The sequence below is a fragment of the Giraffa tippelskirchi genome, chromosome 4 (assembly GCF_054371585.1).
Source record: "Giraffa tippelskirchi isolate mGirTip1 chromosome 4, T2T-mGirTip1v1.2.pri, whole genome shotgun sequence".
NCBI lineage: Eukaryota > Metazoa > Chordata > Mammalia > Artiodactyla > Giraffidae > Giraffa > Giraffa tippelskirchi.
This window is the reverse complement of record NC_137278.1, coordinates 120,887,588-120,914,938: the sequence shown is the minus strand read 5'-3', so window position 1 is coordinate 120,914,938 and position 27,351 is coordinate 120,887,588. Positions and strand designations below refer to the sequence as shown.

The following is a 27,351-nucleotide window of genomic DNA, read 5'->3' as shown; positions in this document are numbered from 1 at the left end:
TTCAGGCCCAGGAGACCGCATCTCAAGTAACCTTGAGAGAACTGCTCCAAGGAAGTGATGGAGGGTGAGGTGGGGTGGTGGTGAGGGTGGGGGGAGTGAGGTTATATAGAAGTTTTACAACAAAGGGCAGGTAGTCAAACATCAAAAGATGATGTTAATTAAAGAAAATTAGGTATCTCAAGTCAAGGAATTTAGTGCTTTTCTATGTATGGGAAAATGCAAGAGTCTAGGCTCAGTGAAATCATTCTTCTGATATGTACCCCAGCTCTCTGGGGCCAGTATCCTGAGTTTTCACATCTTGAGTTTCCTCAGGGTTCACCACGGGGAGTGACTATAGCCTGGTGGCTGCCAGATGGCAGATGGTCTTTCCATCTTGAGTTCCCTCAGGGCTCACCAGCTCACCATCCATGGGGGCTGCAATGGCTGACGATTGTGACATCCTTGTTTACTGGTATGGCAGGAAATATTCCATTTCTCAGATATGCCCTTTTTTGCCTTTCCCACCCAACCCCTAGGCCAACTTTCTCTCATGAAGAAAAGCCTCTTTTCTCTTACAGGCTAGCCTTGCCCTGGTCCAAGAGCATTTTCAGATCACCCACTCCAGTTTTCTTGCCTAGAGGATCCCATGGACAGAGGAGCCTGACAGACTATAGTCCATAGAATCTCAGAGTCAGGCATGACTGAAGTGACTGAGCACAGCACATAGCAAAGCACAGGGCCATTCAGAGTGGCCCTGAGCAGTTTTAAAGTGCTGAGATGTCCCTACTTTATGCAGTGATTTTTATGCTGTGTGTTTTTTTTTCACACTAAGGAACATTTGCTTCATCTCTTCCCTTAGCACCGTATCTACTATACTCTTCTTTCCATTCATTTGGTAAAAAAAAATTTTTTTTATGTGTGCGGGATATGCGTGTATGTGTGTGTTTGTGCTTTGCAGAAGCAATGGGAGTGGGTAGGGCCTCTCTCTTGGCCCCCTGAAGTATCCCTGAGGAAATTTGAAAATCACATTCGAGAAACACATCAGGGAGGAAAATGCACTCTTGCCATACCTCTTGTGAGGAATAATAGAAATAGAAATAGTTAAATGACCAGTGCTCTAACTAAGCTTTGTTAATCTTTTCCCAAGGTAAAGTGCATACAATTATTTTTTCTACAGGATGCTTTCCTGATTTTTCTTTCAAGGACAAAAGATTTGTAGTCTGAGCAGCTGGATCACTTCCTCCCACTATTCTGTCCTTGGAGACATTTGGCCCATTAAAGGGAGCCCACAGATTCCATTTCAACAGATGCATCTCACATTTATTCAGGATATAAGTGATAGGGTGACTCATTGTGCTAATACAATTACAGTCTTTGTTGTTTAAGAATCATATCTTGATTCCATATAGGCAAAGAGATTTATCACCATACTCTGTTGTAAGGAAAGACTGAAAGGACAATATATGTGTAAACAATTCAGAGAAAACTGGAATGTTCCTACTTGGGAATCAAACACACAGTTTGTCATTTGACTCACAACCTTAGGTGAGTGCATATAGAATGTGGGCTTTCTGAACTTTAGTATAAAGTCATGGATTCCTGTGTTCATGACATTGAAAAACCTATTATGAGGTGCTCTAGGAAGCTGGTTGTTGAGAAATGTGAGAAAGAACTCTTATTCACTTTCTTTTATATTTTGTACAAATTCTATCTCTATGTGAGTAAAATACAAGTACTGGCAAGTACAGTATTTGAATTTTACTTTTGATCACTTTTGGAGCAACATGTACATACGTTTAAATTCTTCAAAGCACATTTCTGAAAAGACCTTATTACTAAGCCGATTCTGTTTCTCCTTCAACAATGTCTTTCCCTTCTCTTTCTTTCTTTCTTTCTTTTTTTTTTTTTTTTTTTACTACTTTTGGCTCCTAATTTCTGTAGGGGCTCTTGAGATAGCAGAAAGAGTGAATAATACTGCTTACTCTTCCTCAAACTCCTTTCCTGGGAGTCAAAAGTACATTCAGGTACTAAAAGAAAGAAAGTACCTTCCTAACTGGAAGCCTCGTCAGGAAGACTGCTTTCCTGCTTATCAGGAAAAACATCCATGTGATTTTTCTCTAAGGTCTGTATTTAGAAGTAATTTAACAAGATGTGGGTTTGTATCTCAGTTTGGTTGTTTACCAGTTGGGTGACCCAGAGCAGATTATCCAGACTCTTAGTGAGAGACAGTTTACATAAAATGGAGATACAGTCCTACCCTCCTAACAGAACCGTCAAAGAATTCTGAATGATGTCACACTGACTGGTACATACTTAAGACACAATAAATGTTATCTATTCTTTTTCTTTATTATACTCTCAGGACTAACTGGTAGCTAAATGCATGAGAGGTATGGATTATTTGAAAGCCAGCCTCAGTTAACTGAGTGAGAAAGGAGGGGGAATATAGTTTTTGACACATGACCTATTCTTTGATCTCTAGTGGGATAGTTAACTTCAAACCCAAGGAACTACATACCAATCATAGGATTGGGTTTTGATTAAGGTTATGTTGACCGTGATTTGCTTTGACAATGAACAAACAAGAAGAGTATATTATAAGTTAAAAGAATTAGGAAGATGCAAGAGTATTCTTGAGCTAAGATAGGCAAAATGCTGATGTTTTGTGCCCATGAAGTAGTGCTGTATAACAGAAAGCCATAATCTTTGGAACTAGAGAGAGCTGGGTTCAGATTCCAATTCTAAGGGGTACTAGTATGTACATTTAAGGAAAATGTTTTCTTTTTCTCCCCTGTAATACTTAGATAAGCATACTTACTTTGGAGTATTACAAAAATTGAATGGATAGCTCATTTTAAGGTACTTATTAATAACATGTTAGTCATATAGTAATTTCTCTAAAAATGTTAGGGTTTTTTAATTTTTTCCCTGTTTTCTCCTCTTTAATGATGCGTAATACTATGATTTGATACTAACTCTAAGTTTAGCTCATGTTCTGTCTTAAAGAGTATTTTCTCTGTTGGCTCATGATTTGATTTACTCATTTCCTGAGAAGCCCTCTTCCCTCACTATCTTTGTCTGCTCAAGCCTGACACAGTCCATCTTAACTAAGTGTTAAAGGAAGGCAAATTTTGTCTCAGCTGAATTTCCAATTAATGACTTATAATTTTACCTAGAATTGCATTAGTTGGAGAAGTCTCTTTGCCTACACCATGCAAATGAATCTTTATGTATGTATTCCCAGTGACAGCCACTTAGGACTTTTTTTTTTGAAAGTAGGTAAAGCATAAATCATGAATTAATAAAACACTCTGACTGTGAAGCTGCTTCTGCATCTGACTAAGGGGATTAATTCTTCATAGCTATGACTGAAAGAGAGAAGACTCTTGAGAGCCCCTTGGACTGCAAAGAGAAGAAACCAGTCAATCCTAAAGGAAATCAACCCTGAATATTCATTGGAAGAACTGATGCTGAAGCTGAAGCTCCAATACTTTGGCCACCTGGTGCAAAGAGCCATCTTCCTGGAACTGATGCTGGGAGAGATTGAAGGCAAAGGAGAAGGGGGTGGCAGAGGATGAGATGGTTAGATAGCATCACTGACTCAATAGACATGAATTTGAGCAAACTCCAGGAGACAGTGGAGGAGAGAGGAGCCTGGTGTGCTGCAGTCCATGGGGTCACAAAGAGTCAGACCTGACTTAGCAACAGAACAACAATGACTAAAAGAAGTCAGATTATGGTTTCAGCAAAATAGTATATTTTGGTTGTTTTTCTTTCCCTCTCAGTTTGACATTTGAGTAACTTTGTATTACAATCCACTGTCCTGGTGCTTGGTTTTAGAATAAAGTTTTATTGGTACACAGCTGAACCCACTCATCGGTGTATTGTACAGAGCTGCCTTCAGGCTACAAAGCAGAGGTGAGTAGTTGTACAGAGAATAAACTGTTTGACCCCTGAAGCTGAAAGTATTTACTATCTGGACTTTTACAAGAAAAATTTGATGACATCTGTTGTAAAGAATTTGAAAGCTATTTATGTGTTGACCTATGCTTAGGCTTTCTTTAGATCGAACCCAGAGCATAGGGTTCAGTTCAGTTCAGTTCAGTTCAGTCACTCAGTCGTGTCCGACTCTTTGCGACCCCATGAATTGCAGCATGCCAGGCCTCCCTGTCCATCACCAACTCCCGGAGTCTACCCAAACCCATGTCCATCGAGTCAGTGATCCCATCCAACCATCTCATCCTCTGTTGTCCCCTTCTCCTCCTGCCCCCGATCCTACCCAGCATTAGGGTCTTTTCCAATGAGTCAACTCTTCGCATGAGGTGGCCAAAGTATTGGAGTATCAGCTTCAACATCAGTCCTTCCAATGAACACCCAGGACTAATCTCCTTTAGGATGGATTGATTGGATCTCCTTGCAGTCCAAGGGACTCTCAAGAGTCTTCTTCAACACCACAGTTCAAAAACATCAATTCTGTGGCACTCAGCTTTCTTCACCGTCCAACTCTCACATCCATACATGACCACTGGAAAAACCATAGCCTTGACTAGGCAGACTTTTGTTGGCAAAGTAATGTCTCTGCTTTTAAATATGCTATCTAGATTGGCCATAACCTTCCTTCCAAGGAGTAAGCGTCTTTTAATTTCATGGCTGCAATCACCATCAGCAGTGATTTTGGAGCCCAAAAAAATAAAGTCTGACACTGTTTCCACTGTTTCCCCATCTATTTGCCATGAAGTGATGGGACCAGATGCCATGATCTTAGTTTTCTGAACGTTGAGCTTTAAGCCAACTTTTTCACTCTCCTCATTCACTTTCATCAAGAGGCTCTTTAGTTCTTCTTCACTTTCTGCCATAAGGGTGGTGTCATCTGCATATCTGAGGTTATTGATATTTCTCCTGGCAATCTTGATTCCACCTTGTGTTTCTTCCAGCCCAGCGTTTCTCATGATATACTCTGCATATAAGTTAAATAGGGTAGATGGTTTCTACAATAGGACCCAGTAGGTCTGTGACAAATGTCAGTTGAATTAAATATCTACAAAAAAAAAAAGTCTAGAAAAAAAAATGTTAGTAGAAATTCTTAGCATAATGACATAAATTTTTACTCTTCCTGCTTGTTTAATTGGTTTGCCCTGAATACAAGAAGAATGATCGCTACTGTTAAAGAAAGGCTTGGCATCATTGGAAATGGACACTCTCAAGAATCAGTTGAGGTGAAGGAGGAGTGAAAACTTCATAATTAGTGTTGGCTGAGCTCCACCCAACTCTCTGGTGAATTTTCATGGTGTCAGGGTACTGTGAAGCCTTGCTCATGAATGGAAGGACATTTAAAATTTTTTGCAGCTAGTAAACCTTCCACAGGAAGCCTTCTTGCCTTTTCTCTATCCAAACATCTCATTTTCAGCAGGATTAGCATGACTCTGTCCAGCTCCTGTCACAATGTTGTGGCAAAGAAATGGAAAAACTATTAAGCCGAAAAATTATACCAACTGGTATAATTTAGTTAGGTCAGTACACTTAAAATGTCACGCATTTGTAGCTTCATTGAATGACTTTTTTTAACCAGACAGAGCTCCAACCTCTGGTCTAGTAGGGCTTTGGTGGCTAACTCGATCCAGCCAGAGCTGTTTGTGTGACTCTGTGTGTGCAGTTGCCCCTTTCCAGAGCCTAGGAGTGTGGGAACCAGTACCTGGGCAGAGCTGAGCCTAGACCACCCACTCATTTCACACAGCCCATTAAATGGTTGTCATATGATGCTATGTTACTCCTCCCGTTGACCTTGCCCTGAACGGCTGTGTGTCGAATTACTAATTATCCCTACAGCTTTGCTACATAAATGCCATTTAATTCCCACCTCCACTTTTGGAAGCCACACTGCTCAGAGAGAACCACTGCAATAACCTCAGAAGCTAGCTGTTTCTTATAAGGAAACAGGATGCCATCTACCACCACTGTAACCATTACCACCAAGAAATGTTCTCTAAGTACAAACAATAGCTAAAAACAGAAAACAAACAATAGGAAAAGACAGAAGAGAAAAGAAAAGGAAAAGAAAAACCCTGCGTTTACTGTTCAGCTCTGGACCATTCTCATGCTTCAGGTTCATGCCTAGTTGACCCTGGACATCTGCCTGTGCTGTATGAAAATAACAAGCCACCATCTGGGGGGTTCATCATCTCACTCAGAGGCAGGAGTGTCTCTAAGGATTATGCTTCGCCTGCTTGGCACGGAAATCCTGCTTTAGCTTCAGTGATTAGCAAATGTAGGGAGTGATTTCCCTCAGTCTAGACCCCAAAGACTAGCCCAGACAGACACAGGAATTCCCATGAAAACCCTCTAGGCTGCAGGCCATAATTTACCTTCTGCTGTTGCAATATTCTTGCTAGGAAATTTTGCAAATGTTTCCGTTTAAATTGACCCATTCATTTGGGATTACAAAATGCTAAAATCAAGACCGTACTTGAAGAAGATAACTTTGGAGCAGAGTAGGTCAGATAGGAGTGGGCAATGGGCGTGGGTTGGAAGAACAGTCAGGAGGCTGATGATCGTGTTTTTAATTTAAACATAGGATTCCTTCTATGTTAAAATTATTTGTAGTCACCAAAAAATAATGTACTACATGGGTCTCTCACATATGGCTAAATTCAAAGGAATTTGGTTTTAAAATAAGAACCTAGGTTTAATTCGTTCTTTTATCAATCAACACTAAAATCAAAGCAAGAGTCTCAACCTAAGCAGTGTTTGTTTTTTTGTTGGGTGTTTAGACAGAACTCTTTTTTTTTGGTGAATTTCCTAGTTGGCTTTCAAATAACTGACATGTAATTTCCTATACCTGGAAATAAACAAAAAAGATGCTTGTTTGTATGAATATGGAAGGCAGTATGACTTTATTCACTTCTTCTTTAAACATTTATTTGACATCTGCTTCATATCAGGCACTGTGTTAGGTGCTAGGAATACAACTATGAGAAAAAATAGATTCAGTTCTTACTGCATGAGGTTATAGTACCTCTTGACCAATCAATCCTCCTAACTCATCCTCTTGAGACATGATAAATTAGATGCAAATTCACATATTTAGCAAATAAAAAACATGATAACTTTACAGATGAGTGTTTCATGGCATCATTTCCTCTAGCTTCAGACTATAATTTTTTTTACTTTATTACAATTCAGCACCATTTCTTTTTTCTGTCAATGTCTTTTTCAATTAGGAAAATAACTCCACTTTTTGGAGTAAATGGAAAACTTTGAACTGTTTTTCTGTTTGGAAATGTATTTCTCATTATTAGTCTCTATTTCAAAACTCTTCTACTATGATTTAAGTCCTACTTTCTTCCAGCCTAATCTTTCTGGCCTTTGTTGCTGTTGCTCAGTTGCTCAGTTGTGTCCGACTCTTTGTGACCCCATGGACTGCAGCACGCCAGGCTGCTTCCCTGTCCTTCACCAACTCCTGGAGCTTGCTCAAACTCATGTCCACTGAGGTGGTGATGCCATCCAACAATCTTATCCTCTGTTGTCCCCTTTCCCTCCTGTCTTCAGTCCTTCCCAGCACCAGGGTCTTTTCCAATGAATCAGCTCTCACATCAGGTCGCCAAAGTATTGAAGCTTCATCTTCAGCATCAGTCCCTCCAGTGAATATTCAGGGTTGATTTCCTTTAGGATTGACTGGTAGTTTGATCTCCTTGCAGTATCTTTCATTATTCTCCCTTCCTGCTCAGTGCTGTAGTCAGACCAAACAGCTTCCCTTCTTCTAATATGCCCCACCTTTCCCCATCTCTCTGTCTTTGCTCACTGGGTCTCCTTTGCCCAAGATGCCCTTCCTCCAACATCTCCTCCTAACTAATCCTACTCAGTTCCAAGGACCAACTTCTGTGTCATCTCCTTTATGAAGCTATGCCTACGGAAGAGAGAGAGTTAAGCTTTCTGTTCTCTTCTGAACAACTAGAGCACTTTTTGCTTCTCAGCAACAATGCAGGGCCAACAACAATGTGTCTCTTTTCTTTTCTATTGGTGTGTCAGCTTACAGAAAGCAGGCATAATACCTTACTTCTATTACATTGCTTATAAAAACCTTTAATTTATTTATATATTGTAACATGTAATTATAATTACATGTAATAGAATCATATTACATGTAATTATAATGATATATACTAATTATAATAAATAATATAATTATTATAATATTTGCAACTGTATATTATATTTTTATTTATAATAAATATGTTTTATTACCTCAGTAATCCATGAAGACATGGCACAATATTTCTTGAGAACTTTCTATGTGTCAGGTGTTGTACAAAGCTCTAGGGATATATATACTCTCAATTTCCACCCTTCTGGTGGGCATTAAACACATAGGTGCTATAAATATGGTATTTCTGTAATACCAATGTAATGCTCAAATATCCTTCAAATCTGGCCCAATGCCTGAATTTTTACATTGGAGTTGAGGTCGCAGGGGCCATCACGAGCAAAAAAAATTTTTAAGGTTTATGTGCTCTGACAGTGCTTGTTTTTGGTGGCATCTGACTTTTTACATACCTTGTTTCATGAAAAATTGGGTTAGGTCAACACCGGATCTGTTGTTTAGTCATGAAGTTGTGTCTGATTCTTTGTGACCCCATGAACTGTAGCCTGCCAGGCTCCTCTGTCCGTGGGATTTCTAAGGCAAGAATACTGGAGTGGGTTGCCATTCCCTTCTCCAGTGGATCTTCCCCACCTAGGGATCAAACCTGCATCTCCTGCCTGGCTGGTTGATTCTTTACTACCGAACCACTTGGGAAGCACTAGACCATTCAAGTATGACATAAATAAGATCCCTTATGATTATACAGTAGAGGTGATGGGTAGATAAAAGGGATTAGATCTGGTAGAGAGAGTGCCTGAAAAACTATGGATGGAGATTTGTAACATTGTGCAGGAGGTGGTGACCGAAACCAAAAAAATTCAAGAAGGCAAACTGGTTGTCTGAGGAGGCTGTACATATAACTGAGGAAAGAAGGGAAGCAAAAAGCAAGGGAGAAAGGGAAAGATAGGCCCAACTGGATGCAGAGTTCCAGAGAATAGCAAGAAGAGATAAGAAGGCCTTCTTAAATAAACAGTGCAAAGAAATAGAGGAAAACAATAGAATGGGAAAGACTAGAGATCTCTTAAAGGAAATCTGAGATATCAGGGAATATTTCATGCAAGGATGGGCACAATAACAGAACCAGAAGATATTAAGAAGCAGTGGCAAGAATACACAGAAGAACTATATGCTGCTGCTGCTGCTGCTGCCAAGTCGCTTCAGTCGTGTCTGACTCTGTGTGACCCCATAGACGGCAGCCCACCAGGCTCCGCCGTCCCTGGGATTCTCCAGGCAAGAATACTGGAGTGGGTTGCCATTTCCTTCTCCAGCGCATGAAAGGGAAAAGTGAAAGTGAAGTCACTAGTCGTGTCTGACTCTTAGCGACTCCATGGACTGTAGCCCACCAGGCTCCTCCATCCATGGGATTTTCCAGGCAAGAGTACTGGAGTGGGGTGCCATTGCCTTCTCCGGAAGAACTATATAATAAAGTCTTATTGATCCAGATAATCATGCTGGTGTGGTCATTCATCTAGAGCCAGACATCCTAGACTATGAAGTCAAGTGGGCCTTAGAAAGCACCTCCAGGAACAAAGCTAGTGGAGGTGATGGAATTAAAGCTGAGCTATTTCAAACCCTAAAAGGTGATGCTGTTAAAGCACTGCACTTAATATGTCACCAAATATGGAGAACTCAGCAGTGGCTGCAGGACTGGAAAATATCAGTTTTCATTCCAATGCCAAAGAAGAGCAATACCAAAGAATGTTCCAGCTACCAAATAATCGTGCTCATTTCATATGCTAGCAAAGTTATGTGCAAAATCCTTCAAGCTAGGCTTTAGCAGTATGTGAACTAAGAACTTCCAGATGTTCAAACTGGATTTAAAAAAGACAGAAAAACCAGAGATCAAATTGCCAACATTTGTTGGATCATGGAGAAAGCAAGGGAATTCCAGAAAAACATCTACTTCTGCTTCACTGACTATGCTAAAACCTTTGAATGTGGATCACAACACACTGTGGAAAATTCTTAAAGAGATGGGAATACCAGACCACCTTACTTATCTCCTGAGAAACCTGTATGCAGGTCAAGAAGCAACAGTTAGAACCAAACATGGAACAATGGACTAGTTTCAAATAGGGAAAGAAGTATGTCAAGGCTGTACATTGTCACCCTGCTTATTTGACTTCTATGCCGAGTACATCATGCGAAATGCTGGGCTGGATGAATCACAAACCAGAATCAAGACTGTCGGGAGAAATATCAACAACCTTAGATATGCAGATGACACCATTCTAATGGCAGAAAATGAAGAGGAACTAAAGAGCCTCTTGATGAGGGTGAAAGAGGAGAGTGAAAAAGCTGGCTTAAAACTCAACATTCAAAAAACTAAGATCATGGCATCTGGTTCCATCACTTCATGGCAAATAGAAGGTGCAAAAGTGGAAGTTGTGACAGATTTTATTTTCTTGGGCTCCAAAATCACTGTGGATGGTGACTGCAGCCATGAAATTGAAAGATGCTTCCTCCTTGGAAGAAAAGCTATGACCAACCTAGACAGCATATTAAACAGCAGAGACATCATTTTGCCAACAAAGATGTATATAGTCATGTATGGATATGAGAGTTGGTCCAAAAAGAAGGCTGAGCACTGAAGAATTGATGTTTTCAAGTTGTGGTGCTAGAGAAGACTCTTGAGAGTCCCTTGGACTGTAAGGAGATCAAACCCGTCAATCCTAAAGGAAATCAACCTTGAATATTCATTGGAAGGACTGATGCTGAAGTACCAATACTTTGATTACTTGATGTGAAGAGTGGACTCATTGGAAAAGATCATGATGCTGAGAAAGCTTGAAGGCAAAAGAAAGGGGCAGCAGAGGATGAGATGGTTAGTTAGCATCAATGACTCAATGGACATGAATGTAAGCAAACTCTGGGGTATAGCGGAGGACAGGAGCCTGCCATGTTGCAGTCTATGGGGTCACAGAGAGTTAGACATAATTTAGCAACTAAACAACATTAACAACAACACTGGATCACCACAACAGAAGTTGGACGGCTTTTCAAACTAGCAGCTACAATTTGTCATCAGGCCCAGGGGTGCAGCTTCTGCTATCGCCCAGGCTACTCAGTCAAGCAGAAGAGAGGCAAAACTGGAAAGTATAGGCTGCTTCGATGTTAGATTCACCTTTGGTGTTAGACACAGCTTCACCCATAACTAAAGTGAAAGTTTTTTTGGGGTGCCAGTTTCATCTGTAAAATAAGAATAGTAATATTCTCCTCTGTGAGAATAAGTGAAACATATAAACTCTACTATCCATAACTATGTCCATAAACTATTGTCCATAGGCCAAATCTGGCTTGCTGATTGTTTTACAAATAAAGTTTTACTGAAGCACAGGGACATCCATTTATTATATATTATCTATGTGTCTCCATAACATAGGCAGAACTGAATAGACACAATCAAGATGGTATGGCTCATAAAGCCTGAAATATTTACTATCTGGCCTTTTATAAACAAAGTTTGCTGTTCCCTGTAGTAGAACACAGCCCTGCACATGGAAGAGAATTGTCGTAATTATTCTCTTTTTCACCAGACCTAATCTGGGTGAACGGAGAAGGCAATGGCACCCCACTCCAGTACTCTTGCCTGGAAAATCCCATGGACAGAGAAGCCTGGTAGGCTACAGTCCATGGGATCGCTAAGAGTCGGACACGGCTGAGCGACTTCACTTTCACTTTTCCCTTTCATGCACTGGAGAAGGAAATGGCAACCCACTCCAGTATTCTTGCCTGGAGAATCCCAGGGACGGCGGAGCCTGGTGGGCTGCCGTCTATGGGGACGCACAGAGTCGGACACTACTGAAGCGACTTAGCAGCAGCAGCAATCTGGGTGAAAGTGGAAAAGAAAGGATGGAGAAGAATTGGCAAAAGAGAGACTAGGGTGGCTAATTGTCTCTTTCCATTTAATGGAAACTCAAATTGGAATTGACCTTCAGTCTGGGACTGAAGAAGTAAAAAAAAATTTTTCCTTATTGAGAACAGTCACTGGTCCAAAAATTTTTTCTTTCCTCTTGGAAAGTGCTATATGTCAACATTGAAGTTAATAGTTCATTCTTAATTACAGTTATCATTGGCAGAGACCATGAAAATCTTCCATCAGAGCATAGCACTGCCATTCCAGGCAGATTTTGCCTGTGTTGGTATTGATTTCAATTAAAACAAGTTATCTCAGTCACTGGGCTTCCTGTTGGCTGCACTCATTGCCCAGTGATGCAAATGGAAAACCTGTTTCAAACCTATGCTATCTGGTTACTTACAACAAGGCCCAGGCAGCTGGGGTATAAACAAACCTCAAGGACCAATGATTGTAGAAGGAGATGATCTTCATTTGCCCTCCGTGATGTCATCCATGTTAGGCCTATTATTGACTGTGAGACCAGGCCAGACAAATCTTATGAGTTCACCTTATTCCTCTTCAGGGCAAGTAGTCAAGCGTATCCCAAAACATTTGATTTGGTTCAGTTCCTCATGTACATTTCCTTTCTGTCTCTCCTTCCCCGCCCCTCCTCCTGTGGGGGGTGGTTTGTATGTTTGCATAAAGCATAGCATGATGGTGTTCTGTGTCTGGTTTTATTCTGTGGCTGAGCTTTTCTCTTCTACCTGTTAGCTTATAAATAACCTAATCCAGGTGTGAAATTCCATTGCACATAGTGATTCAGCAGTTTGTGTCAGCATGGTTTTTTATAACAGCAAAACAGACCATCCTTTCCAAAGATACATGGCACATGAGGCAAAATGTATAGCACATGTTGCAATTTGTGCTTTAGTAAATTCACATATTTGAATTGTTGCCTTTAAGGCTTGTGTACTAGATGAAGTCACCTAGCTAAAAAGTGGGCCTAAGTCACTGTAGAACGGATCGACTTTTTTTCCCCCCAAACTCTTCATTTGGACATGTAGCTAGATAATATTTCCCAGCCTTCTTTACAGTTAGATACAGGCTTTTCCTATCCTTTCCTTTGTGGGTTTAGCACTGTTAATTGAAAGTTAATCCACTCTTCCTTCATGCTACTTATAACATCCCAGCAGTGAGTCCCCTCTCTGATAAATGCTCTTGCCCTTTCTCTCACCCTTTCTTTTGCATTTGGTGCTAAGGATGGTGTGAAGTGAAGTGAAGTGAAGTGAAGTGAAGTCGCTCAGTCGTGTCCGACTCTTTGCGACCCTGTGGACTGCAGCCCACCAGGCTCCTCTGTCCATGGGATTTTCCAGGCAAGAATACTGGAGTGGGTTGCCATTTCCTTCTCCAAGGATGGTGTAGGGGGTTATTAAAAGATAAAAACAGTTTCTATCCAATTTCACAAATGCAATTCTCTTCTGATTTGGTGATATTTAGAACCTGGGAGCATAAGCCTACCTTCCCAGTCTGTGCTCCACGCTGCCTATATCCTCATTCTAGAAAAGTCATCAGCGAGCTTAAAACCCATGATTGCTCTACAAGAGTCTAAGCAAGTCCAGTCCCATCTGTCACTGGCAGTTGGAAAACAGAGGGGAAATGGACATGAACAAAGGAAGGAAAATGGTAGGAGAGAGGGAATAGGGTGAAGAAGAAAGAGGCAAATCTGAAGAGTGCCTGGACTAAAAGCATGCGTTCTTATTTTCAAGATGTCCATTTAATGCCATTTATTTTTTATTGTGTGGTATAAGCTGATGCCACTTTCTGAAGATAAAATAGTATGATTTTTTTAAGTAATTTTTATAGGTATGAATAATTTTGTAAAATTTATGACACACGCTTGTATAACCAATATACAGTTTTTAAAAAAGGGTGGTTTAATGTGGAAAATCTTTTTCTGGTAAGTATCATGCCCTCTCCTAATGTGGTTATCTTTTATTTTTAATTTTTTTATTATTTGAAGGATAAGTGCTTTACCATGCTGTGTCGGTTTCTGCCGTACAGCAACATGAATCAGTCATGATTATATGTGTATCCACCCCCCTCCCCGGGCCTCCCTCCCCCTCCCATCCGACCTCTCTAGGGTTAGTTAAGGCACTGGGGCTGCGCATGAGCAGTAGCAGCAACATTAGAAAGATGGCGGAGGAAGAGTAAAAAAAGAGAAAGAAAGTCGCCTAGAAAGAAGAAGGCATATCAGGCCCTCAAAGCTACCCAAAGCTACCCAAGAAAAGCAGGTGCTTTTGCAAAAAAGAAGAAGCAGAGGAAATGAGAAGAGCTCAAGTTTAGGCATCAGGGTTCGTAAATGATTCCTGGTAGCAACTGCATAACAGAGTGTGCCTTAAGACAGTTAGAAGTGAAACTTCATGGCTTGGAAGTCCCAGATAAACGTTTCTTGACCTTTGTTCTAGGCATCCAGAGGGTTAGTGGGGTGAATTAACCAGCGCTGAGGATCGTTCCAAGACTTCGCCTGAATAAGATTTTCAGTGGTATCTTTGTGAAAGTAACCTTTCATACCATAAACTCACTTTGGAATAGTGGAACTTCATGTGACCTGTGTACGTGTGCGTGTTTAGTTGTGTCCAACTCTTTGTGACCCCATGGACTGTAGCCCACCAGGCTCTTCTGTCCATGAGATTCTCCAGGCAAGAATACTGGAGTGGGTTGCATTCCCTTCTCCAGGGGATCTTCCTGACCCAGGGCTCAAACCCAGGTCTTCTGCATTGCAGGAGAATTCTTTACTGTCTGAGCCACCAGGGAAACCCTTATGAGACCTGGGGATTTACAAATCTAAAGTCTGTTCGGGAACTTAACCTGAAACACAGACAAGCCAAGGTCAAGAAGAATAAAAGCGTCCCTCTGACAGACAACAAAATGATTGAGCAGCACTTGGGCAAGTTTGGTGTTATTTGCTTGGAAGATTTCATTCATAAAATTGCCTTCCCAGGGAAGAATTTTCAGGTGATCTCAGGGTTCTTGTGCCCTTTCCAACTCTCAGTGGCCCACTGTGCTACCTAGAATAGAGTGGGCTTCCTCAAGGAGGTGGGCTCACTTGGTTATGGAGGCAAACACAACACTCAGCTCACTGGGCAGGTGAACTAAACCCAGAATCTCTGAAAGTACAGTGCATTGGAAGCACATGTTTTTGTTTCCTGTAGTGTTACCCAGTATCTTCAAATGTTGCATGCATGCTTGGTCGCTCAGTCATGTCCGACTCTTTGTGACCCCATGGACTAACCCCGCCAGGCTCCTCTGTCTGTGGAATTTTCCAGGCAAGAATACTGGAGTGGGTTGCCATTTCCTCCCTTAGGGGATCTTCCTGACCCAGGAATCAAAGCTGCATCTCAAGTAGCTCCTGCATGATCAGGCAGATTCTTTACCATTGAGCCACCTGGGAAGCCCATCTTCAAAGGTTATTTACTGTTATATTCTCAGAAACTGAAAGGGAAGTGTCAGGGAAAAGATGGTGATATACACAGCAGGCCCTTTTCATCTTACCTCAGTTCCAAGGAAAAGTTCCTGTGTGTTTTCCCCATTGGCCACCAACCACTCTGAAACCAGCCAAGGACTCATGCCATGGAGGAGGGAGTCCTGTTTTGTCACATCTTGTTTCCTGAAGTTTAATGTTTGTGAATGAATACCCAACTATGAATACAAGATAGCAATAGACCAAGCCAAGGGTGTATTTCAACTTGGGGATTCCCAGGGCCTTGTTTTGGGAAGAACTTGAAATACAATTAGAAAGAGGTACACACACACACACATAAAAATTACAGTAATTAACTTGGAACAAATATTCAGGAAGGCTGAAGTGAAGTCTATGAAATCATGAAGGGTGTAGCTTCAAAATGAACAATAGCTCAGTTTCATAAATGTTTATTGAGTTTATGAATTTCAATCCATGTACTAAGCCCTGAGAATACAAAGAAAATAGTCTTGCAGTGAAGTAGGGACTCATACGGTAATTTATGTAGAACAGAGGTGGTGGTAGGAATGCTAGAGGGCTTCCTAGATGATGTGAAGGATGTAGTAAATCTTGAATGAGTAGAGTTTGATCCTCAGAAGAAAACATTGCAGTCAGAAGACAGAAAGGGCCTCTGAGGAACTATGAGCATTATTCAGAATTGATAGAGCTTAAAACATGAAGTGGGCTTCCCTGGTGGCTCAGACAATAAAGAATCTGCCTGCAATGTGGGAGGCCTAGGTTCAATTCCTGGGTCAGGAAGATCCCCTGGAGAAGGGAATGGCTACCCACTCCAGTATTCTTGCCTGGGAAATCCCATAGAGAGAGAAGCCTGGCGGACTACAGTTCACCGAGTCGCAAAGAGTCTGAAACGATTGAGCGACTAACATATACACATGAAACGTGAAGTTGAGAGTGATGGGCAATGAAAGCTAGAAAGTAAGAACCCTACTTTTAGATGGCATTTAGGATATTTAAGGATTATATCATCCCATGGAAAGGCCCAAGTTCAAGTGGTGCTGAGAAAACTGAATAGCTACATGTAAAAGAATGAAATTAGAATATTTTCTAATACCATATAAAAAATGAACTCAAAATGGATTAAAGATGTAAATGTCAGACTAGATACTATAAAACTCCTAGAGAAAAACATAGGCAGGATGCTCTTTGACATAAATTTCAGCAATATATTTTTGGATCTGCTCTTAGAGTAATGGAAATAAAAGCAAAAATAAACAAATGGGACCTGATTAAACCTAAAAGCTTTTACACGGCAAAGGAAACCATAAACAAAACAAAAAGACAGCCTACAGAATGGGAGAAAACATTTGCAAATGATGCAACTAACAAGGGATTAACTTCTGAAATATTCAAGCACCTTGTATAGCTCAATAAAAAAAAAAAAAATCAAAAAATGGGCAAAAGACTTAAATAGACATTTCTCCAAAGAAAATATAGAGATGGACAACATGCACATGAAAAGATGCTCAACATCACTGCTTTTTGGAGAAATGCATATCAAAACCACAATGAGGTATCAATTCACACCAGTCAGAATGGCCATCATCAAAAAATCTACAAATAATAAATACTAGAGAGGGTGTGAAGGAAAGGGAACCCTCCTGCACTATTGATGGGAATGTAAATCGGTGCAGTCTCTAGAAAACTGTGAAGTTTCCTTAAAAAACTAAAAAAAATAGAGTTACCATAGGATCCAGCTATCCCACTCCTTAGCATATATCTGGAGAAAACTCTAACCTGAAAAGATACAGGCACCCCAATGTTCATAGAAGCACTATTCACAACAGCCAGGACATGGAAGCAACTGCAATATCCACAGATAGGTGAGTGGATAAGGAAGATGTACATATTCCAATATAGCATGAAATATTACTCATTAAAAAAGAATGAAATAATGTCATTTGCAGCAACATGGATGGGCCTAGAGATTTTCATACCAAGTGAAACAAGTCAGACAGAGAAAGACAAAATTATATGAGATCACTTATATGTGGAATCTAAAAAATAATACAAGTGAACTCATTTATTAAACAGAAATAGACTCACAGACATAGAAAACATATTTATGGTTACCAAAAGGGAAAGAGGGAGAGGAATAAATTTGTAATTTGGGATTAATAGATATACAATTACTATTTATAAAATAGATAAACAACAAGAATCTACTGTGTAGCACAGGGAACTGTGTTTAATATCCTGTAATAACCCACAATGGAAAAAAAACAGAGAATATATACATATGTGTGTGTAACAGAATCACTTTTCTGTAATCTTGAAACATTGCAAAGCAACTATACTTCAAAAAAATAGCAATTTAAAAAGTGAATAAGATCAATAAAAACAATATTTCAGATAAAACCCTAGAAGATTCATGATAAAATTATCCACATAAATTTTTTGATGCCATTCTCAGCATATGGTATTTCCTGTATTCTTACATATGAATGGTATGAGTCTTACACATTTAAGTACTTAACTGTGTGTGCAAATTTGTACATCAGAAAACACAAGAGTTGTATCAGAGTGGCATATATGTAAGTATTAAATACAGGGCAAAGAACCAATTTCCTATGAATTCAAAGAAGGGAGAAAACCTTTGTAGGTTGAGTGGCATCCCTGTTGTTCTTCCTCCCTGTTTTTACTCCTTGTCCCCTCTTCTCTTTCTTTCTTTCCTTTCATAATTATGTAATGGTCTCTGTGTGCCACGATGTATGACAAAAACTGGGAATATAGTGGTTAGCAGAGATGGATGGCTACCAAACAATTCCCCATACCCTCCAAAAAAATATGATTATTAAGTGTTCTCAAGAAAGCATATTCTGTAAAATGGAATTAACAAGGCTGAATGGCATAATGGAAATCTTCCTGGAGAGTTTGTTAAACTGCCACCTGAAGCATAATGAGAAGACAGAATGGATCCCTGAAGGAGGAGTAGGTGTGGACAGATGGTGAGAAGCAGGGGAGGACATGTGAGCCTCACTAAACGAAGTGACGAAAGACAGGAAAACTCCCAAAGGAAGGCACAGAGGATTCATGTGATGCATAGTGAGAACATTAGTGGCTACAATATTCCTTCTTTGATCAATCTATATGAAAACTTTTCTGACACCATTAAAATCCACCCTTTATTCATATCCTACTTTTTATTTTAGTGATTTCTACAGGATTTATAAACATTTTATTTTTCCTTTTCCCACATTCCTTTATCAGGTAATTAATTTAGACCACACTCATTTGGAACTTATTTTGACACAATTTAGCTCAAATAGATTGCTGTATATAGTCATGTATGGATATGAGAGTTGTACCGTTTAGAAGGCTGAGCACCAAAAAGTTAATGCTTTTGAATTCTGGTGCTGGAGAAGACTCTTGAGAGTCCCTAGGACTGCAAGGAGATCAAGCCAGTCAATACTTAAGCAAATCAACCCTGAATAATCATTGGGAGGACTGATGCTGAAGCTGAAATTCAAATACTTTGGCCACTTGATGTGAAGAGCTGACTCACTGGAAAAGACCCTGATGCTGGGAAAGATTGAAGGCAAAAGGAGAAGGAGGCAGCTGAGGATGAGATGGTTAGATAACATCACCGACTCAATGGACATGAATTTGAGCCAACTCCAGGAGATATTGGAGGACGGAGGAGCCTGGCATGCTGCAGTCCATGGGGTTGTAAAGATTAGCAACTGAACAACAGCAAAACAACATACTTGGAAGAAACACAAATACGTTTCTTTCCATCTCTTCTGTATTTTATTTTTTCATTCAGATATATCTCACACCAAATTAGGCTGCATTGACGCTCCTGAGACAACTTTGACCTTTCTAATATGACAATTTCCATGGTAACCCTTTCTGATTATCAGTGAAAGTACAGCTGGAAGACTGTTTCTTACTGAATGCCTTGACTAGCTGGAGCCAAGGATTTGGACATAACCTTGTTACTACTGCTGGCAGTTGTCCAGGCACAAAACATCTTGATGCTGAGGTTTCTCCTCTTCTATATTTAACAGATGGGCTCATTGAACTTCCTTCAATGCTCACTAGCCAATGAGCAGGAAGCAGACACCATAGGCCTGGGGTGATTCATAACAGCTATTCTAAGGTTGCAGGAATCTTCCCTGCTTTTCACTTGCCCAAACCCAAGACACAGCAACTTTGTTGGGTAAAGTCACACAGCCAAGATGACTGATGCAGAACTCAGAAACCTCAAGCCGGCACTCAGAGCTGCTCAGGAATCTTGTTAAGTTTCTCCCTCTCTGTGAGATGACTGTACCATATCATCTTTTTCCTCAAGCCTCCCACACATCCTCCACTTAAGGATGACCCAGACTCATACTTCATTGAGAAAACAGAAGTCATTGAAAGTGAACTCATCTTCCCACCACAAAACCGGCCAGTGCAGTGCATCTGCATCCCAATTCTCCTTCCTCCACCATAATGGACGTGCTCCTCCTCTGCCAAGAAGGGATATTTTTCCACCTTTGCACTGGCTTAAACTACCTTTTGTGTTATCAAAGACTTTGCTCCTTGAGTTATTCATGCTTTTACTCAGCAGTAACATCTCTCTGTTCATTTAATCGTTCCCTTTATCATACAAGCATGCTGTAGTATTTTCCTTCTTCAAAGATTTTTTTTTTTAATGACCCTACATACTGTTTCAGTTCCTGCCTTATTTCTCTGTTCTCCTTTGTAACTGAATTCTAAATTTATAACTGAGAAAACTGCTTCTACCTCCTCATCTTTCTTCCACCCTTCAACTCAGTCCAATGTGCTTCTATATGTCTTCTACCTGGAATCCTCTCTGGTAAGGTTAGCAACAGCCTTCAGGCTTTCTAATCCAGTGGAGGTCTTCTCTGCTCATCTTCCTTGGCTTCTCAGCAATATTTTTCAAAGCTGACACTCAACTTGCTTGAAGTATGCTTATCCCTTGGTTTCCAGGATCATTTTCCTAATTTCCTTCTCTTTCTCAATCTTTTCTGTTGGGTTCTCAAATGTTGCCATTGCTCAGAGGTGGTCCTAGGTCTTATCTTTTGTCTAAATTTTCTTCTTACTCATATAAAACATTTCCATTGTTTTAATTTTTATGTGTTGAGTTGTGATAACTTATTTCTTGCTTCTTCATTTGTATAAATTGTGAATGTCACATACTCAAATACCCCAAGCAGAACACTGAGCTCCTTTGCTCTCATTGGACTTGAGCAACTCTTCATCCAGTTGCTTTTAAAAAATTTAAGGAGAAATGAACATAACATAAAATGAAAAATTTTAAAGTGAAAAATTTAGTACTTACTATGTCTTAGCCTCTGTCCTATCAGTTTCCTATGAAATAATTCATTAAACGTCAAAACAGTGCAGTAGATACTATGATTATTGCTCTTTGCGGATGAGGAAACAAAGCAATTTGCTCAAGGTCACACAGCTAATACATGGGGGAGCCGAGATTTGAGTTTCAGAAATCTGTCTCATTAGCCTGCTCTCCAATTGTTATATTAGATTATCGAAATCATATTATGTCTTTCTCCTCCTAGAAACTGTTCAGTAGTTTCCTAGTCTGCTAACAATATGCGTCATGACTTAGAGGGCCTGCGTGAGCTGGCCCTTGACTATTTTTCTACTCTCATCCTGACACTCTCCACATTACTCACTCTTAGTGAATTCTTCCCTCAGGCCTTTTAACACACGGTTACCTCCTGCCTTCAGGTCTCCTCACATCCTGTTCCCTCAGCTGAAAACATCCATTCCTTGTTCCATCCTTTATGTCTCAGTTTAAATGATTCCTCCAGGTGCCTGTTTCTGCAATAAGCATCCTGTGATTCTTCCCTCTCATCTCTCTCTCTCTTTCATGCTCAAAGGTATTATTTTAGTTTGTAATTATGGTCTTTTTTATTTCTTGGTTTGGTTGGTTTCTGCTTGCTAAACCTCTAGAACCGTGGCCCCCCAAACTTATTGGCACCAGGGACCAGTTTCGAGGAAGACAATTTTTCCATGGACCAGGCAGGGCCAGGGATGGGTTTTGGGATGCTTCAAGCACCTTACATTTATTGTGCACTTTTATTTCTATTATTATTATATCAGCTCCACCTCAGCTTGTCAGGCATTGGATCCCAGAGAGTCTAGAATATAAGCCTCTTGAGGTCAAGGACTGTGTTTTATTTTTATGTTTGTCCTTGTCGTAATTATTATATCCCCTGAATTTTTCAATTCCTAGTACAAATTGGAACAAGTAGAAATGGACAAATTCATTGGCCATTAATGATCAGTTCAGTGCAGTCGCTCAGTCGTGTCCGACTCTTTGTGACCCCATGAACTGCAGCACGCCAGGCCTCTCTGTCCATCACCAACTCCCGGAGTCCACCCAAACCCATGTCCACTGAGTCAGTGATGCCATCCAACCATCTCATCCTCTGTCGTCCCCTTCTCCTCCTGCCCCCAATCCTACCCAGCATTAGGGTCTTTTCCAATGAGTCAACTCTTCACATGAAGTGGCCAAAGTACTGGAGCTTCAGCTTCAACATCAGTCCTTCCAATGAACACCCAGGATTGATCTCCTTTAGGATGGATTGATTGGATCTCCTTGCAGTCAAAGGGACTCTCAAGAGTCTTCTCCAACACCACAGTTCAAAAGCATCAATTCTGCGGCACTCAGCTTTCTTCACCATCCAACTCTCACATCCATACATGACCACTGGAAAAACTATAGCCTTGACTAGATGGACTTTTGTTGGCAAAGTAATGTCTCTGCTTTTAAATATGCTATCTAGGTTGGCCATAACCTTCCTTCCAAGGAGTAAGCATCTTTTAATTTCATGGCTGCAATTACCATCAGCAGTGATTTTGGAGCCCCAAAAAATAAAGTCTGACACTGTTTCCACTGTTTCCCCATCTATTTGCCATGAAGTGATGGGACCAGATGCCATGATCTTAGTTTTCTGAATGTTGAGCTTTAAGCCAACTTTTTCACTCTCCTCTTTCACTTTCATCAAGAGGCTCTTTAGTTCTTCTTCACTTTCTGCCATAAGGGTGGTGTCATCTGCATATCTGAGGTTATTGATATATCTCCCGGCAATCTTGATTCCAGCTTGTGTTTCTTCCAGCCCAGCGTTTCTCATGATGTACTCTGCATATAAGTTAAATAATGGCCCCAATTCTATTTTATGTAAGGAAGAATGAATTGAATTACCTAGATTTTTATTTTGCTTTTTGGATAGGTCTATATACCTTCTGTCTACATTCTCACTGCCCCTTCAGTAGAGAAAAGAAAAAGAAACTGCCTTCCATTCCAGATGTTGCTAAATAATTTTCAACTTCATAGCTCTGGGTCTCCCTGGTGACTCAGCAAGCAGTAAAGGATCCACCTGCAATGCAAGAGACTGCCTGCAATGCAAGAGACCACTTGCAATGCAGGAGATGCTGGTTCAATCCCTGGGTTGGGAAGATCCCCTGCAGAAGGAAATGGCAACCCACTCCAGTTTTCTTGCCTGGGAAATCCCATAGCAAGGGAGCCTGGTGGTCTACAGTCCGTAGAGTCGCAAAATAGTTGGACATGACTTACAGACTAAATCACCACCAGATACTGGTTGAATTCATCATTTGATTCCAGGGAAGATTAAGTGGAACTTATCCTAGCAAAATACAGCCTAGCAACATCTGGTCTCTTTGTGCTGTGTTTTGAAGTGCTTGTGGGTTAGTGGCTCCTTGTTTCCCCTCCACATCTCTATTATTTTTTTTAAAGTGATAATACTTGGTGTTATTACAGCAGACACCTGGCACATTGGTCAGGCTGTACAGGTTTACCTTATAATCAGTCCATCATAGAGATGAAAATAACACCATGCCACAGTGTGACAATTGTAAGACTGCAGGAATCAAAGACAATACCCAGCCTGTGATGACAACCCACATTCTGCCAACACTATAGAAAATGAGTCCACAAATTGCCTACTCCAAGCTCTCCCACATGAGTCTGTTCCCAGAGAAATACTTGCCTCTTAATTCTGAGAGAGTGCCCTTAGGAAGAGGAAGACGCTGTGAAGCGTCTTGGGTGGCTTTCTGCTATAGATTGATCTTCAGCTTACACAGCTGCTGTCCCTTAGGATAATCAGGAAAATAGAGGGCTCAGAAGTCATGACAGCTGTCTTTATTGACTGTTAGAGGATATACATCCAATTTTAACCATCTCACCAAGTAAGAATGACCTTTTTTTTGCTTCATGTCAGAGAAGGAAACTGAAGTTTCAAGATATTAGCCAAATTGTCCTTTGCCATTTGACTAGTAAGTGGAAAAACTAGAACTCTAACCTATGTCTGAATGAATATCAAGCTTCAGTGACACCTGGATGCCACACTGCTTTCAATATTAAAAACTATTAATTATAAAATACTTAAATACTAAATACATATATATTATATAAGTTAAGCCTCAAAACAGGATACATTGAGTATCATTAGCAGTAGTCTGTTGTGTCTTTAAAACATATTTGAATTCTTGGTTAGTTATTTTAACCCTGATAGAGGGCTTTCCTTGTTCCAGGTACAGTGCTATCTGTATTATTAATATCTTCTTTATATTTATAAAAACTCTATAAGACGGATACTATATCATCAACTCAATGGACATGAATTTGAGCAAACTTCAGGAGTTAGTGAACGACAGGGAAGCCTGGCATGCTGTAGTCCATGGGATCGCAAAGAATCGGACACAACTTCATGACTACTGAACAACAACAAATAGAAGAGAAAGCTGAGGTTAGGGAGGTTAATTGGCTCAACCAACTATAAACAGTGGAAGAGACTGGAGAGTTTAACTCCCAAAACCATGCTCATAATGATGTTAACTGGCCTTCCATGCATTAACTGTGATCAAGCAGTTTTCCACCTGCTCCTAGAATTTAAGCAGATGTTATCTGTAGATTTTGGCAGTATCGACACTGATGGTGCTGCAACTTCTTGTCACAATACCAAGAACTAATTATACATCTTTCACAGAGCCCTCACAATGGTGCAGACAAGTTGAAGACATGAAATTCTGGATAATTTGCTATAGTTGTGGAATCTCTACTAGCTGTGATGCATTGCACAAGGAGAAACTCATTGGCATATGGAAAAGATGTGGAAATGATGGACTCTATTGTCAAGCAGTTTAATAAGAGAAAAATGTAAGTGTAATAAAAGACCTGGTGCATAATGAAATGGCAAGAATTTAATTTCAAAGGAGTTATAGTGCTGGTTCAATGAGTAAAGTCTACTAAGTACACAAAAACTACAGTCTGGGAGCCGGCACCTAGGTTTTGATCAGGTGTCTGAAAATTGTCAGATACAGATTATTAGAGATGGAAGAAAAGTTGGAGAGGAAGCCAAGCATAAATAAGAGCACAGATGCAGGATGTAGCGACTTAGTTGGCAAGTGGTGGGCATGATTAGAACCGGAATCTGGGAGAGAGAGCCAACAGGGGGAAGAGCAGGTCTTTGGGCAAGCTGGCATGACCTCAGAGTACCCAGAGGGACTCTGGTCTTTAAACGACCCCAGGCATTGTTCAGGCCATCTTGTTTGCTACAATCTCTCTTTGACTTTTTGTATAAGACATACAGAAACAATTCTTAAACATGAAATAATTTTCTTCTCTGGTCTCATACAACTGACTCATAAATAACTTACAGCCTTACTGCCAGCCACTAACTATCTTCTAGGTATGTCTTCCTGGTTCCAAGGAGTCTATGCATAAAACCCACTACATTTCCCATTTATGGAAACATCATGTAATATCAACCAGACACTATTCATTAGCGCTTAAGCAATCAACAAGTTTTTACCAAGTTCCTTGATTTGCAGGGTACGGGTGCAGGCACTATTTCTAAAAACTAGGTGTTTTATAAAAAAGCTCTCATGGTGATTCAGAAATTTCTTTTTTCTTTGATACCAAATGAGCTGAGTGAAATCTCTGGGCTTTGTTAAAAATGATAGAACTTAGAACTTTTCAGACAGACAGTGAATGTGGGTGTTAAGTGGGTTTTCAATGGTATTTGATTCATCAAATTTATCTTGCTGTTATTCTGAGTTATTATTTTTCTCTTTAGAATAGTTGGAATGGGGGAACACTTCTTTTATTTGTTAGAATGTGTTCAGTTTCCTGAAAATAGAAACAGAGAGAAAAAGACAAATGGAAATGCTTTGGATAAGTCAAGCCATGACTACTTTATAATGTCAAAACAGCTAAATATATTTTCCCTTGTGATGTGTAGGTGGACATTCAGTCCAGCAAGCATACGTAGCATTTTCATATTTGAATCCAGCTGTACAAACTACCATTGTACTGAGTAGTTCACTCTTAAATCCCCCCATCCCAATCTCAATCATTGGCCTACATTAATTTGTGCAATAATTAAGAATAAGCTTCTGCTTCAAATCCTAGCCCTGCTAATCACTAACATGTCTCATAGGATTGTTAATCTGAGGATTAAATGATTCACTATGCATAAAAGCTGCACAATGTAAGCATTGTATGTTAGCTGACAGTAGTCATTAAAATAAAAATAAAGGAAAATGAATTTATTACTCAACTCTGTGACTATAATAATGCTAACACTGTCTTCATAACACTGATCGTGTTTGAGATGAAATTTATAATCTATCAAGCGCTCTGCCTGTTTGACATCTCATTCAGTCTTCACAATGAAGCCTTCCATGAGCTGGTGTCATTATTGTTTTCCTTAACTTATGCTAGGGGGGTTTAAGTGACTTGCCCAGGGTCACCCAGGTGGGAAGTGATAGGGTAGAATTTGAAACTAAGGTGGTATGATTCTAGAACTTCTACTTTTAATCACTTTGCGGCACTGTCTTTGCATAATTGTCCCCAGCTGTGAAGCCAGTCGCGAAAATCCAATTAGTCATCCTGCAAGGTTTCTCTTAACCCAGGACTATCAACCCCCTCTGTAAGGTCCTCATATACTTTTCCTGGGCTGAGATTACTTTGGTTGGCTTTTGCTGGAAATCACGTTCCAAAGATACCCAATGACTTTACCTAAAGATTCAGATTGAATATACCTTGTACTTATAATATTCCAAAATGTTCATATGTGGTAAGTACCATTATTCCCATTTTACAGAGGAAAGGCTGAGGCTCAGGAAAACTAGATAGCTTTCTCAAAGTCTTGTAATGAGTATGTATGTCAGAAAGCTTTTGATTTCTTGTCTAGTGGTCTTTCTATTAGAGGAGTGATGGAATTAAGGTCAAGATTCTTTTTTTCCTCATTAGGCATCATTTTGGGTGACTTGATCATCCTCAGTTTGTAGCAACACGATTATAAAGATGAACTTCGAACTGATCATCCCCTGGGTTTGTTTAAAAATGTAAAGGCCATGCTTAGCTTCTAGATGCTGTGCATCTTCGACTGAGAGGGTACTGTTTTACTACCAGAGCTCTGAACTATATCTCTGTGAAATTTGTAAGCATGCTGTGAAATGATCTTTAAGTTCATGCTTTTGGACTGTGTTTCCCACCTACTTGCAGGGTGATGAAACTTGACAGCTGCTTCCTGGGGACAAGGTGAAGATGTAGATAATATGCAGTCCCTTCTGACCACTGCAGAGGAGTTCTACAATAGGACCCAAAGACCCCTCTGCCTTCTGTTCCACTGATGGCTTCTCAATGATCTGTTTGCACATTCTTTTCCTGCTTGGTAATTAGCACCAGCTGTCTCAACTTAAAAGGGAGGAATCCCTTTGAAATTCTCTCTGTCCTCCATGAAATGTGCTACTGAAACGTGCTAATTAGTAACTGGACTTAGGACAACACAGACATGTGTTTCCTGTGAGTACTGTAGAAGGAAGAGCAGGAGGAATCGGAACATCTGTTTAGCTGCA

General features: G+C 40.2%; 1 long non-coding RNA gene and 1 pseudogene across 2 annotated transcripts; both read left to right on the top strand.

The window, feature by feature from the left end:
• On the top strand, positions 1-27,351 carry LOC145545021 (uncharacterized). Of its 2 annotated transcripts, XR_014081795.1 has the most exons (3): positions 3,659-3,897; positions 24,477-24,646; positions 26,999-27,351. It is a non-coding gene; the product is annotated as an uncharacterized LOC145545021 (long non-coding RNA). The 2 variants fall into 2 exon arrangements; XR_014081796.1 differs by lacking the exons at positions 3,659-3,897; positions 26,999-27,351 and adding an exon at positions 1-64 and having other exon boundaries at positions 24,477-24,680.
• Positions 6,422-15,110, top strand: LOC145544544 (large ribosomal subunit protein uL30 pseudogene; annotated as a pseudogene).